Source organism: Pleurodeles waltl, chromosome 6 (assembly GCF_031143425.1).
Source record: "Pleurodeles waltl isolate 20211129_DDA chromosome 6, aPleWal1.hap1.20221129, whole genome shotgun sequence".
In the NCBI taxonomy this organism is placed as follows: domain Eukaryota; kingdom Metazoa; phylum Chordata; class Amphibia; order Caudata; family Salamandridae; genus Pleurodeles; species Pleurodeles waltl.
The window spans coordinates 290,210,500-290,225,724 of record NC_090445.1 but is presented as its reverse complement, the minus strand read 5'-3'; the positions used below and the strand labels follow the sequence as shown (position 1 = coordinate 290,225,724).

At 48.7% G+C, this 15,225-nt stretch overlaps 1 protein-coding gene across 1 annotated transcript in view; it reads left to right on the top strand.

Moving 5' to 3' along the window:
• Positions 1 to 14,955, top strand: part of LOC138299640 (zinc finger protein 79-like) — a 214,986-nt gene extending 200,031 nt beyond the window's left edge. Inside the window, exon 5 of the transcript XR_011204802.1 lies at positions 14,779 to 14,955. The gene's annotated coding sequence lies outside the window, so the exon portion shown is untranslated. The remainder of the gene's footprint in view (positions 1 to 14,778) is intronic.
• Positions 14,956 to 15,225: the final 270 nt, after the last annotated feature.

The following is a 15,225-nucleotide window of genomic DNA, read 5'->3' as shown; positions in this document are numbered from 1 at the left end:
CTGTTTATCCTTTGCTGGGTGACATTGCAGGCCTATGCCACCGATCAGCATGTCTGCCCTTGGGCATCACTTACATGCTATTCTCCTTTCCCCTTGACCATGTCTCTGCTGTAGTCTGTTCCTTCAGCCCTGCTTAGAGGTTCTTAGCAGATCTTCACTTTTCTTTTTTCCTTGGATACTTAGGCAGTTTCTGACAGCGACCGGTGTGGGCTGTCTAGTATTCAGGCACTGTAGCCCTTACCTGTGATTAATTACATGTGAGTTGTTAGATCGGGTGAGCTCTGGGGCAGCTGTGTGGAAACCTTAACGTTCCTCCTCTCCTTTCCCCATGTAAAGCAGGTGCCTGAGGCCTTTCTGTGGTATTGTACTAGTTAGTGCCCCAGTGAGTGAGGGTGCATAATTTCACTCATATGTAGTAAGTGAAGGCTGTTATCCTTTTATGCTTCATGCCATCAATGACCAGGAGTTGCACATCTACCCCTTTCATTTAATGTGTGTCAGTGGAGAGGCGATACGCTGGTGCAGACCACTTTCCCTCCAGTGGGAGTAGCATCAGTGTCAGGAGTGAAGCACTGGTGGTCCTAGTAGCTCCTTCTTTTACCATGGTTGCAGCTCCTGTCTAAGTTGTCTATTCAGGCTGGTTGGTTTTGCAGAGGGAAGCCCTTGGGCATTGATTCCCCAGCTGTGGTGGCCTCACTTGCCTTCCTTTTGTGGGCAGATGATGGTGGTTGCAGGTGGTGGTAAATGATCTCTTCTGACTGGTGGTGACAATAAATGACCACCAGAGGGCTTGCAGTACTTGTGCCATTTGTGCTACCTAAGTCCGATAACCCCTGACTAGTGCTCCACGCGGGCCACTCCACCTCCTTCTGCGGGACCGGGTCCGTCTGCACCCCCCCCAGGCCCCAGGGAAGCCACCGGGAGCGGGTGCCCACCTCTCCTCGTTCGACCCGGAGGAGCTCTTCCGGGCCTTTCGATGCTCCTTCGTAAGCCAGTCCCAAGCCGCCTCCGGGGACTCAAAGAAGGATTTTCCGTTGTGGAGAACCTTGAGACGAGCGGGGAAAAGGAGCATATAGGTCAACTGCATCGCCTGGAGCTTCTGTTTGACCCCTTCATAGGATCGCCTCCTGGCCTGCACCTCTCGGGTATGGTCGGGGGAATATGAGGATCTTATGATTGTCCCATGTGAAGGTCCGGCTGCGCCCTTGCCTCTCGGAGGATGACGTCTCGATCCCTGAAGTTGAAAAACTGCGCAATCATCAGCTTCTGGGGTCCGCCTGGCGGGGACCGGGGCGCCAGTGCCCTGTGCGCGTGTTCAATGGCGAACCAGGGGGAGAGTTTCTAGGCGGGGACCCAAAACATTATCCAACTCCCCAAGAAGTCAACTGCGCGCCCTACCTCTGCATCTTTGGAAAGCCCACAAAACGCAGGTTGTTGTGTCTGGCTCGATTTTCCGCATCTTCCGCTCTGTGATGAAGCTCACCTGTACGCATTTGCAACTGCGCAACCTTGACTTTAAGATCTGCGATCTCATCTTCGGCCTGGGAAACGAGGTCTTCCACCTCCTTGATACGACCCACCGCAGCATGCAAATCTTGCCGCAGCAGGCCCACATCCTCACACACCTCTCCGACTTTGGTCTCAACTGCCAACTGCGAGGATTGGATGGCCTGTAGGATGGTATGGACCCCATCAGTCGCCGTGGACTCAGGGGTTGCAGTGCCCACCTCCCGCGAGGGGGGTCTGTTTGGTAAAATGGTGAATACGTTGCTGGGATGCCGGAGGCTGCTTACTTGCTTTGTCCTTCCCCATCACCGTCTCCAGGTCAGTGGCTGTTAATCACGCCAAACTCTAACCAAGGTCCAGAGATGGGGCCCCGGGGCCTCCACCAAGTCAGGCCCGACTCACCAGTAGCCAGAAAGGATGTTCGCCCGGCTGATGGCAGCTCGCCCTCAGGAGCCAAGGAACCACTCTGGGTCGGACCGGGCCACTGCATCCCTCTCGGGGGCCTACTCCTCCCCGCTCTGGTGCCAATCCAGCAGTTGCAGGTACCAACCCAGGTCTTGGTCAACGGCTGCATCTCTCCTATTGCAGCACCCGCAGCCCGGCTCAGCCCTGCGCCTCACTCCACGCCGGCGTCTTCAGAGCGCAGAAGCCGATCTGCTGCCAGAATGCACTGCCGCTATGCCGTCCTTCCGGCTCGACTGTGGGCCTGAAAGCCCTAGGACCCGGCCCAGACCTGCCGCTGCCACTGCCTTACTTCGCCTGTCCACCACTGGTGCTTCAGCGGGGCCTTCCTCTGCCCAGGCTGCGCCGGATGTCAGAGCGTCTGGGGCCCGACTGCACCAGCGGCGTGGGCCCCCACTCCTCGGGCTTCACTCAGCCCCCAACCCCGGCCCCCGTCACCGCTCCGGCGGGTGTAGGGGGGGGCCCGGGCACCCCCCGGGACCGCCACTGCCTCACTCCACTGCGTGGGGGATGCCCGGGAGCAGGCACTGCCCTCAGCGCCCCTCCCCCAGGCCACGATACTCAAAGAGCCCCCCTCTCTTTGTGGGGCCACCCGCCCAACTCACCGGTATCAGCTGTGGATTCTTCCCGTGCGGTGCCCCACTGACACGGGAGGCCGCACAAAGGTGCCTCCGCACCGCCCGAAGGCCGCCGCCCCCCTGGCAGGAGCAAAGCGATCCCCGGGCCTCTCCGGCAGGCCCCGGGAGCCGGCCCCGGGCTGCAAGTCCAGACACACACCCGGGCCACCCGCAATAGAGAGCCGGTCAGGTCCCAAGAACGTCTCAGGCGGCCGGCATAACAGGGCAGATGACGGAGGGGTCCGGAACACTCCTAGAGTGCGTCTGCCATCTTGACGCCCTTAGCCACGCCTCGGTGCTAAACTTTTTGGTGCAAAACTGAGTTGGTGCAGTTTTGCACCAAAAAGTATAAATCAGGGCCTCAGTCTCTGTACTGGATGGCAATTTGTAGGTTACACCTTGTGAGAAAACAGGGCTGATTGCAGAGGCCCCATAACTTTTTGCCCCCATTTTCCACTTTTTGCTGGTGTTTTCCTGACTTTAAAGGTGCCCTGGGTACTGCTAACCAGTCCCAGGGCCTGTGCTCTGTGTAAAATGGATATGCAAATTAGGCTAATTATAAGTGAGTAAGTTAACCTACCTATAAGTCCCTAGTATATGGTAGGGCATGTAGGTTTAGGGACCACAGCATAGGTGGTGCACACCTAGGTGCATTGCTGAGGTGCCCAGTGTCATTTTAAAAGCAAGCCTGCCTTGCTGGCTGCTTTTAAATTAAAGTTATATGCAAATTCGACTTTGGAATTAAAGGTACTTCCAAAGTCTTAAACTACCTTATTTTTACATATAAGTCACCCCTAAGGTGTGCCCTATGTGCCCCTAGGGCTGGGTGCCATGTAACTATAAGCAGGGACTTTATAAAAATAGATTTATAAGCCCTGGTGAGGTAAAAACAGCCAAATTCGTTTTTCCCTCATTGAAGTAAATGGCCTTCATAGGCTAGAATGGGCAGACTTTATTTTAAATTTTAAAGTCTCCTTAAATGTTGCATACCAAGAATTTGGTATCAAATTAATTGTTGTAATAAATCCTACAACTTCCAGTTGTTGGATTTAATATAACTAGTTCAGGTAAAAAGTTTAGACTTTACCTAAAAAGTTGCCAATTTCAGCTCTGCATTGTTTTTGCTGCTGTGCTCTGATTGGCCAGCCTGCAGCAGCTTCTGCCAGGCTGCCTTGATGAGGTGTGAAGTGGCCAGGCTTCACACAAAGGAATGTGCTTGGGGGAGAGAATCTCCCCTCAGCAGATGGTGAGGCAGGAAGGGGGAGGGCTGCCAAACTGGTCTTCAAAGGCAGAGAAGGACATTTGCAGCACCCAGCAACACCCCCACATCCTGCAACCCCAGACAGCTTGGTGCCCCCTTGATTAGATTAGGAGAGGGCAGGAGAGGGGTGTGTTTATGATTTTTAGCCACACCAGTGGGTGGGCTCAGCCAGATGTAACCTCCAAAAATCAGATTCATCCATGTTGGATTTTTAGAGACTGTTGCCTTCTGGGATGGATTTTTGCCACACTTCCCAGGAAGTGGTCATCACAGGGGGACGACCCTGTCCCTGATTGGAGAACCAGGGCCCCCCTGCTTTTCACCCAGGAGCAAGGATAAAACTGGCAGACCTGCACCCACACCTCAGATCCCCTCCAGAATTCAACAAGAAAGGAACTAAAGAAGAAGAAGGACTGCCCTGCTGGACCCCTGGCCTGCACCTGGACCTTGCACTCAGAAGGACTGCACCAGCTGCACACTTGGGCTTCACCACAAGAAGGACTTTGCCTGGCTTCAACTGGTTCAAGGAGGGACTCCCTGTTTGCTACAGGTGAAAAATTGCTAAACCAGAGTCCCCTGCACCAACTCCTGAAGAAAGCGACCAGCTGACCACTGTCCAGTGGCCAAAAAGGAGTTTGCGCAAGGTGCATTCTGGGAGTTGAAGTCCGCACCCCCCAAGGACCATCACAGAACTTCTGGACCCTTGGGGTGAGCTGTGGACCCCAAAAGAACCTTAAAAGAACATCTGGGTGAAGCCCCAGAAGTTTGGAAAAGATTTGAGAATTTTTGGAAAAAAGCTCCAGAGAGGGACCGACCCGCAGCGGAAATTCTAGCCGGCTTGCCTCAACCGCGACCCGGCCTGACTTCGTGGTTCGTCCCGGTAAAGAAAAACATCCAAAAAAGAGACTAAGTCCGAACGTAAAAAGTTGACCGGGACCTCCCAGCCATCGTATCCGAGAAGGGCTCCATGGACGTCGGATCAAGATCCAGGTTTACCCCGGTCGAAGGATTTTCATCTCGAAAAAACGACTAAGTCCGAAGGTAAAAGTCTCCATCGAGGAAACCCACATCGCGTATCCGGACAAGGACTCCAGGAGGTCGGATTCAACTGGTAGGTTCGTCCCGGTGAAGAAAAACTTCAAAATAAAGACTAAGTCAGAAGGTAACTTTTTAACCGAGGCCTCCCGCGACCTGTAGCCGAGCAGGGCTCCATCGCGGTCGGCCTGAAAGTTTGACTTTGCCCCGGTCGAGGTGCAACCAGATGACCCGATTGGCGCTTTTTGTTTCTAAGCGCTAGAAAAGTAATAATTCTTTAAAAATTCATATCTCCGGTTCCCCTGAACCGATTTTAATCGTTTTTGTGTCATTTTAAAGATAAAAATATAAACTATTTTTATAAATTGGTTTTGGATTTTTAAACTGTTTCCTGTGTTTTATTTAATTACTGTTTTGTGATATTTGAATGCTTTACACTTTGTCTCCTAAGTTAAGCCTTGACGCTCGTTGCCAAGCTACCAAGGGTTGAGCTGGGATTAATTTACTGAGACCTAACTGTACCTATGTGGAGGTTAGTGGCTTGTTGCTAGGTGTAGGTACCTACCTGCCCTACCAATAACCCATTTTCCAACACACCTCATGCTCTGGGTGTACCCTTCTTTGTGGCGTTGAGGCCAGGGTCGGTGCACTCTTCTTCCTTTTGCTGCTCGGTTCCTCCAATCCCCTCAGCTCAGAAGCAGTGGTTTGCAGGCAGGTTTGGGGTATGGCCGGTGTGGTCTATCTGGTGCTGTGGTCCCTTGATGGCATTGCATCCATGGCATGTAACCAAACTCTCTCTCTCTGCACACTTTGGCAGTGCTCTGATTGCAGTGATGTGCAGGGCCTCACCTTCTGGGGCATTAGACAGTATCTGGAGGTTTCTGGGGACAGCTGATGCTGTTTATCCTTTGCTGGGTGACATTGCAGGCCTATGCCACCGATCAGCATGTCTGTCCTTGGGCATCACTTACATGCTATTCTCCTTTCCCCTTGACAGTGTCTCTGCTGTGGTCTGTTCCTTCAGCCCTGCTTAGAGGTTTTAGCAGATCTTCACTTTTCTTTTTTCCTTGGATACTTAGGTACTTTCTGACAGGGACCGGTGGGGGCTGTCTAGTATTCAGGCACTGTAGCCCTTACCTGTGATGAACCACATGTGAGTTGTTGGAGCGGGTGAGCTCTGGGGCAGCTGTGTGGAAACCTTAACGTTCCTCCTCTCCTTTCCCCATGTAAAGCAGGTGCCTGAGGCCTTTCTGTGGTATTGTACTAGTTAGTGCCCCAGTGAGTGAGGGTGCATAATTTCTCTCATATGTAGTAAGTGAAGGCTGCTATCCTTTTATGCTTCATGCCACCAATGACCAGGAGTTGCACATCTACCCCTTTCATTTAATGTGTGTCAGTGGAGAGGCGAAACGCTGGTGCAGACCACTTTCCCTCCAGTGGGAGTAGCTTCAGTGCAGGAGTGAAGCACTGGTGGTCCTAGTAGCTCCTTCTTTTACCATGGTTGCAGCTCCTGTCTAAGTTGTCTGTTCAGGTTGGTTGGTTTTGCAGAGGGAAGCCCTTGGGCATTGATTCCCCAGCTGTGGTGGCCTCACTTGCCTTCCTTTTGTGGGCAGATGATGGTGGTTGCAGGCGGTGGTAAATGATCTCTTCTGACTGGTGGTGACAACAAATGACCACCAGAGGGCTTGCAGTACTTGTGCCATTTGTGCTACCTTAGTCCCGATAACCCCTGACAGCCAAGATCCGCTCACATCGGGTCTCCATTCCTGTGCAGGGGAAGCGGGCTTCTGGGCTTTGTTGAACAGAGCATAACAACCTCTAGTGGTCACAGACGTGTCCTGCACCCGTGCAGACAATGTGCTTGTAAGCTGTTCATTGAAGCTTTCTTCCCCTGTGTTAGTGCTGTGGGTGTGACTGCTCTGCCTCAAACTGTTGGAGATAACCCGGGGCTGCACTGTTGAAATAGCCATACAGTATCAATGCTCCAGGCACCCGGGCTCACTGGGATTGGGGCCTTGTCATGCGAGCTGCAGATTTGTCGTGGGAGGCAGGACGGTCTCTTTTCATTTCACAGTAGTGGCAGTTTGCCACTAGGGAGAGCGCATAACTCCTCCCATTTATGATGGGTTTGCTGATTAGCCATGGAAGTTGTCAGAGGCAGGAGCCGCTTCCACTGGGGTCCTCACAATCACTCACCTGTGAGGAATGAGCTGCAGGAAGCTTCACCCCCTCTCCCTTACAGCAGGTTTCTCTTTAGCTGTCTCTGTCTCGGCATCAGTACATACATCTCAGCAATGGTGTGTTGGGCTACACCAAGCCATCTTCCTGGTGCAGCGCAGTGATTGTTGGTCTCGAGAACCTAGCCTGTTAGAGGTATGCAGTCGCTCGACACACTCACTCCGTTGCGTATAAATGTTGGTCGAGGAGCAGGAGGTCACCTTCCTCTTCCCACCGGTGACTGCAGGCTGCTCGGTCTATCTCTTTCACCACCAGCACTTGCTCTCAAGGTTCTACTTGTTCTCTTTGGACAGCAGTCACTCCTGTCAAAGGTTTGCTCCAGGAGAGAGGGAGAAAGGGTGGCAGGCTTTGCAGGGCTGAGCACTAGGACAAGGATACCACAACTACGGTAGCCTCCGATGCAGGTGGTTCCTTTTGTGTTTTGGCCGCTTGGGTAGGGTCTGTGGAGGGGGATTTTTTTTTCTTTCCCATTGCTGTCCCTCTGCCTCCTTCCAGTGATGGCTAACCTCATCACCCTCCCCTTACTGGGCAGCACTGAGGCACTGAGGGTTGTTGCAGCAGCAGGATCGATGCTGGGGGCAACCAACCTCTTCTCCCTCAGGCCAGGACTGAGTTCCTCACCTTCCCCACTTGCAGTGTTACAGAACCACCTTGATGGCTGAGATGGACAGCAGGCAGGGTTCAGTTCACCTTGTCTCCATGTAGCGTTGCAGCCCCAAGGCCCACATGCTGCAAAAATGACTGACACAGACACAAGGAGTTAGTGAGTATAACTGGGTCCATTTTATTGAATGGGTCACCTGACTGGTGATGTCTGTGATGGATGGGTGTGAGATGGCTGTGAAGGCAGACTCAGGAGAGGGGCTGCAATGAGTGTCTGTAGGAGGCTGGCCTGGCTTATAGTGGGTACCAATGGTACTTACACCTTGAGCCAGGTCCAGTTATCCCTTATTAGTAGAGTAGTAGTGTTCTAGCAGCTTAGGCTGATAGAGGTAGCTATAGCAGAGGCTGAACTAGGAGACATGCAGAACTAATGCAATTCCACTTATATCATATAGGTACTATATCATAAGAAAGACAATACTCAGTGTTACTAAAAATAAAGGTACTTTATTTTAGTGACAATGTGCCAAAAATATCTCAGAGGACATACTCCCTTAGGAGGTAAGTAACATACACAAAATATACACAACAAACCAAATCACGTAAGTAAAACAGTCAGAAAGTAGTGTGAATACTGTAGAATACAATAGGAAGCAATAGGCCTAGGGTCAACACAAACCACATACTAAGAAAGTGTAATGCAAACCACAAATGGACCCCTAGGCTAGTGTAGTGTGTAGAGGGTCACTGGGAGTGTAAGAAAACACTAAGGGTGTCCAAGATACCCCAACCCAAGACCCTGGAAATTACAAGTAAAGTACTACCATTTCCCCAGAAACACACTAAAGTTGTGATAAGGGATTTTGCAAAGACCACAACAGACTAAAAAGCACTGAAGACGGATTCCTGGACAAGAGGACCTGCAAAGGAAGGGGACCAAGTCCAAGAGTCACAAAAGTGTCCAGGGGGGGCAGGGGCTCACTAAACCCCGGATGAAGGTGCAAAATGGCTGCCTACGGATGGAAGAAGCTAAAGATTCTGCAACAACAAAAGGCGGTAGGAACTTCTCATTCATGCACAAGATGTCCCACAGCATGCTGGAGGATGCAGAGTTGTTTCCTTGGCAAAATACTGCAAACAAGCCTTGCTAGCTTCAAGAGTCATGGTTAGAGATAAAGGGTGCCGCCCGGGCCCAGGAAGGACTTGGATGTCGCCACTTGGGAGAGGAGACAGAGGGGGCCTTCAGCAAAATAGAGAGCCCATGCACAAGCAGGAAGCACCCGCAGAAGTCCTTGAACACGGGTTCAAGAAGTCTGAACGTGGCAATTGTCTCAACACTGAGAAAGGAGGTCCCACGACACCGGAGATCAACTCAGGGAGCTGAGCATTGCAGAACGGAGTGCTGGGGACCTAGGCTCAGATATGCATGCAGGATTTCTTGGAACTGTGCACAGAAGCCCTTGTAGCTGCATTGCACATGGTGCACAGGATTACTGTCTGGGGTGGGGAGGCAAGGACTTACCTCCTCCAAATTCGGACAGTTGGACCACTGGACAGTCTGGGTCACTTGGGTCCACCACCTGTGTTCCAGGGGCCACGCTTGTCAGGATGAGAGGGGTCCCAGAGTACCAATGAAGCTGAGGTTTGGTGCCTGCTGAAGCGGGGGAAGATTCCCTCGACCCACGGGAGACTTCTTCATGGCTTCCAGTGCAGGGTGAAGGAAGGCAGCCCCCAGAGCATACACCACCAGGAAACAGTCGAGAAAGCTAGAAGGATTAGGTGCTACAATGTCGCTGGTAATCTTCTTGCTACTTTGTTGCAGTTTTGCAGGTGTCCTGGAGCAGTCAGCGGTCCATCCTTGGCAGAAGTCGAAGAGGGAGATGCAGAGGAACTCTGGTGAATTCTTGCAAGTTGTTATCTGGGGAAAAGCCCACTGGAGAGATCCTAAATAGCCCTCAGAGGAGGATTGGCCATCTAGTCAGGTAAGCACCTATAAGGAGGGGTCTTTGACGTCACCTGCGGGCACTGGCCACTCAAAGGCCTCCAGAGTGCCCTCACACCTCTGGAAACAAGATGGCAGAGGTCTGGGACACACTGGAGGAGCTCTGGGCATCACCCCTGGGGTGGTGATGGACCAGGGAGTGGTCACTCCCCTTTCCTTTGTCCAGTTTCGTGCCAGAGCAGGGACTGTGGGATCCCTAAACCGGTGTAGACTGGCTTATGCAAGGAGGGCACCATCTGTGCCCTTCAAAGCATTTCCAGAGGCTGGGAAAGGCTACCCCTCCCCAGCCTTTAACACCTATTTCCAAAGGGAGATGGTGTAACACCATGTCTCTGAGGAAATTCTTTGCTCTGCCTTCCTGGGGCTGGGCTGCCCAGACCCCAGGAGGGCAGAACCCTGTCTCTGGGGTGGCAGCAGCGGTAGCTGCAGAGAAAACCCCAGAGAGCTGGTTTGGCAGTACCCAGGGTCCATAGTGGAGCCCCAGGGATGCATGGAATTGGCTCCCCACTACCAGATTTGGCATGGGGGGACAATTCCATGATCTTAGACATATTACATGGCCATGTTCGGAGTTACCATTGTGAAGCTACATATAGGTATTGACCTATATGTAGTGCACATGTGTAATGGTGTCCCTGCACTCACAAAGTCTGGGGAAATGTCCCTGAACTATGTGGGGCACCTTTGCTAGTGCAAGGGAGCCATCACACTTAGTAACTTTGCACCTAAGCTTCAGCAAGTGAAGGTTAGACATATAGGTGACTTATAAGTTACTTAAGTGCAGTGAAAATGGCTGTGAAATAACGTGCACTATTTCACTCTGGCTGCAGTGGCAGTCCTGTGTAAAGGTTTGCCTAAGCTCCCTATGGGTGGCAAAATAAATGCTGCAGCCCATAGGGATCTCCTGGAACCCCAATACTCTGGGTACCTAGGTACCATATACTAGGGGATTATAATGGTGTTCCATTGTGCCAATTTAAATTGGTAAAAGTGGTCACTAGCCTATAGTGACAAATTTAAAGGCAGAGAGAGCATACGCACTAAGGTTCTGATTAGCAGAGCCTCAGTTACACAGTTAGTCACTACACAGGTTCACACATTCAGGCCACAAACTATGAGCACTGGGGTCCTGGCTAGCAGGATCCCGATGAGACTGGCAAAAACAAACTGACATACATGTAAAAATCGGGGTAACATGCCAGGCAAGATGGTACTTTCCTACAGTGTCCAGCGGGACACCACAGTCACAACAACTTTCTTATCTGAACTTGCACATGGTATAAAGAGCTGCTAGAGTGCTGAACCATTTAAATAAAATCATGCATGAGCTCCACCTCTTACCTAGCAGCTACTACAGGTAGGCGTGTGACCCAGACAAAGACAAGCCAATAGTTCTAGATTATAACTAAAAGTGTCTCTTGAGTCACTGATAGGTTTAGGCATTCAGTATCTCATCATACATCTATTTTCTAACTTATCCTTGACTGCAAGCATCCCTTCATCCAGTCACTCATTCTTGCATTCACCCACTTACCCATCAACAATTAAACTCACATGCAGTTTTAAAAAGCACTTACAAAATAAATGAAAAGTAAAAAAGTAGAAAATATGCCTAAACATGTCAGGCATATGCATGCAATAAACTAAAATTAAGCACAACAGCATTCTTTGGTCTGGAAGTGGTAATGTATGTAGTGCATTGTGTTTTTTAAAGTTACAACATAACCTCCACATTTAGAAGTGACATGCTTGTCATCCAGAAATAGTAAAACAATGATACACTGTGGACAGTATAATTCCAAGATGGCCACTGAAGTTAGAAGCAGTGACCAAGTCTGTTGCCTTGAACTGCTGATAAAATGAGTGACCATTGAGTGGCCTAGGAGCACTCTCATGGGACTTGCAGGGAACCTTAAAAAAAACAAATGCATGCAATAAACTAAAATTAAGCACAACAGCATTCTTTGGTCTGGCAGGGGTAATGTATGTAGTGCATTGTGTTTTTTAAAGTTACAACATGACCTCCACATTTAGAAGTGACATGCTTGTCATCTAGGAATAGTAAAACAATGATACACTGTTGACAGTATAATTCCAAGATGGCCACTGTAGTTAGAAGCAGTGACCAAGTCTGTTGCCTTGAACAGCTAATAAAATGAGTGACCTAGGAGCACTGTCATGGGACTTGCAGGGAACCTTAAAAAGGAAAGCAATTAAAAGGGACCTACAAGGGGAGAAATCTCCAGCCCTGACAGCAGAGTGTTCTGATTTTCAGATGGATGTGGAGTGTGATCAGACAAAATGCTTTCACTTAGAAGACACCACGGCCAATGCCTGAAGAAGCCTCTTCCATTTTCCCATGCTGTAGACTGTCACATATAGACCTGTTAAGCCATCCTAAGTGGGTGTAGCATGGATTTTCACAGTGGTAAATATTGTACCCCTGGGTTTTATGATGGTAGGGCTTTGTAGATGGCAGGGCTTTGTAGAATGTTGGAGTGGGTGGTGTCTTGGGATGAAATTGACTGGGAGTTGGTTGGGGAGCAATTCATGCCATTGGGTGTTGTGTGGTGTTCTGGCATAATGTGGACAATACATCTTGTTTACAACCCATGCTAAGCTTCTGTGTTCCTGTCATAACAGTTTGGCAATGAGGATGGGAGTTGGAACAGTACCACTACTAAACAAAGTAATGGCAGACACACTTGCATTACGAAAGATTCAGCAGACTTGGCACTGAATCTATAAGCAGCCTGTTTAATTAATTTAACTTACTCCGAATAGACTTTTAATTTTTCTTTATAAAAATATAATTGCAGAAACTGAAAAGTTATATGCATGAAGGATGTTTGAGTGCCGCCGCACGGCATGTATGGGATCGTACTCGAGCCGATTAGAATGGTGCACATGTTGCACAAGAAGAAGTAGAGACTGGGCAGCTATTAGGAAATATTGAAAGCGCTCACATCTTTGGAAGGTTGCAGCAGTTTTAAGGAAAAATATTAATATTATATGACCACAATTCAGAGTCAACACAAATGGAATGCTTTACTCCTCTTCACTAACTGATGGTTTCAGGCATCAGGAATGTTACATGTGTCCTGATTTGTTCAAATCGTGCTACTGACTAGAAATTACAGACTGATTGGTTCAGAAATTTCCATTGCTGATTGGACTGCTATATATAGATTTTTAATGCCCACCTATTAAATGTTTAACATGTTTGGGTCCATGAAAAAAGTGATGGCCTACCAAGATGATATTTTGATATTTTCAGATACAGAATAAAACAGAACATTCAGAACCTTCTAGAAGCCTTGGAGAAGGTGTTGGGAGTTTTGTGTGCACATGGAGTTATAGGTAAAAAGGACAAATGTACATTTATGGGGAAAGATCACATTTCGGAAGTGAAAATTAAACCTAAGATTGATGTAGTGGAAGCCATAAAAATAGCCTGATTCCTACCAAAAATGATCGGGAGCAATCCTTTCTGGGTTTGTGTAGATTGTATTCCAGGTTTGTTGATTGCTTTGTTTTCCATACTGGGCCTTTGAGGACACTGCTGAAGAATGGAGTGAAGTATGAATGTGGTGAAGAGCAAGAGTCAACATTTCAGTCCATGAAAACATTAATCATGGAGATCCCTGTCCTCCAAGCTTTCGATGATAGTGCTAGATCCGTTGTGATGGTGTACGCAAATGGGGTTGGATTGGGAGCAGTTTTGAGTCAGATTTTGGGTGACAAAGAGAAAACTGTTGGATTTCCCTCAAGGAGCTTAACACAGTCTCAGGGTAAGTAGAGCCCTATAAACAAGCATTTGCAATGCAATGGGTCTCGCGTTTGTTCGAGTTAGAGCTATTAGTGTTGTAAATTCCTAACTGGACATCTCTTGCCACATAAATTGAAAATGAAAAGTAGAAAAATTGACATTAGCGAGCCAATTCAAAGTGCCAGGGCTGCCATAAGCATGAGAGCGAAAGTGAGACACAAAAGGAAAAAGAAGTTTGCTTGCAGTCAAAAGTATCAGCAAATGTGCAATCATCCATGTGACAGGGTTGGTGTCCAAGGCGGTTTCAAAACCACCCCAAGGAGGGACAAAGACAAACCATTTACCAATGATGATAAGGGATTTTTGAAAGGCAAGTCCATGAATGAGTGATAGTGATGGGCGTGCAGTGGGCATGGTTAAGAGCCCATAGATAGATTATAACAGGTCAAAACGCCTGCATGTTCGACCCAATCAACATCTGTTGCAACTTGTACAATGGCTGAGTTACGGTGCATGGCACTCAGCTGCCTCTTAGTGACACGACTTGTACTGTAACTTGGCTATTCCCGTCCACCCCTGCTTACGTACTACTGCCAGACACAAATATTTTTAGAGTCTCAACATTTTCTAATCTTCGATCCATGTACCTAACATGGGACAGAAGGTAGTCAAGATTTTAAATACTACTTAAGAACCATTCACAATGAGTCCTTCAAGGTCATGCAATTGCTTTCGCTGCTGCTCAAACTTGCCAGGGCTACCACAAGAAGAGGGCTTCTAACAAAACCATCTCACTATTACTGTCTAGAAGAGGGGTGGTATATATTTTAAGGCTGAGGGCACATTCATATAAAAAATATTAAATATATTGATTTGTTTAGAGATACTATTGTATCTCCAAACAAACTGATACATTTAAGTCTGGGATGTCTGTCCCAGACTGCCTGTCCCGCCTTGCTTTGAAGCACAAGATGGACGTTAGGCAGTAAATCAAATTTTTACACTGTGACGCATGACACAGGGCTGACTGCGCTAAAGCCCTTCATTTCCATTGTGGTCTATGGCAGTATCCACTATAGGACAGTGATGCTTTTAGAGTCATGAATTTGGGCGTCAGAGTCTTCATCCCTGCATTACGGTAGACATCTGTCATTAATAGGCATAGATCCCACTCTTTCTCCATTCGTCATGCAGTACGAGTGGATTCAAGCATGTGTGATTTAGTGCCTTGTCTTCAGTAACGGTAAGTGTTAGAATGCTAATCTTCTATTATTTTATTTTACAGAGACGCCTTGTCACACTGACCTCCCCCATGTGACACCCCAGGCCCAGGCTGCAGATCATTGGTTCCTTTGGAAGTGGAGCTGCTGTACTTGTTCCTTGTGAAACTGTTCCAAAAGACAAGCAGAGTTCTTGTTCCTTTGCAAAATTGATCCAAATATCTAAGTCAAGCACAAGGGGAGAAATGCATGCTTACAATAAAGGCAGTTATCTGCTGTATGGTGTTAAAACTGTCCCGATCTTCATGCCCTTAACATTAATGCCACAAACATGGCCTGGTATACGAACAATGAATGTTAAAATGTGTGTAATGTGTGTCAGCCATTTAGTTCTCTTTGTTTTCCATACTGGGCCTTTAAGGACACTGCTGAAGAATGGAGTGAAGTATAAATGTGGTGAAGAGCAAGGGTCAACATTTCAGTCCATGAAAACATTAATCATGGAGAACCCT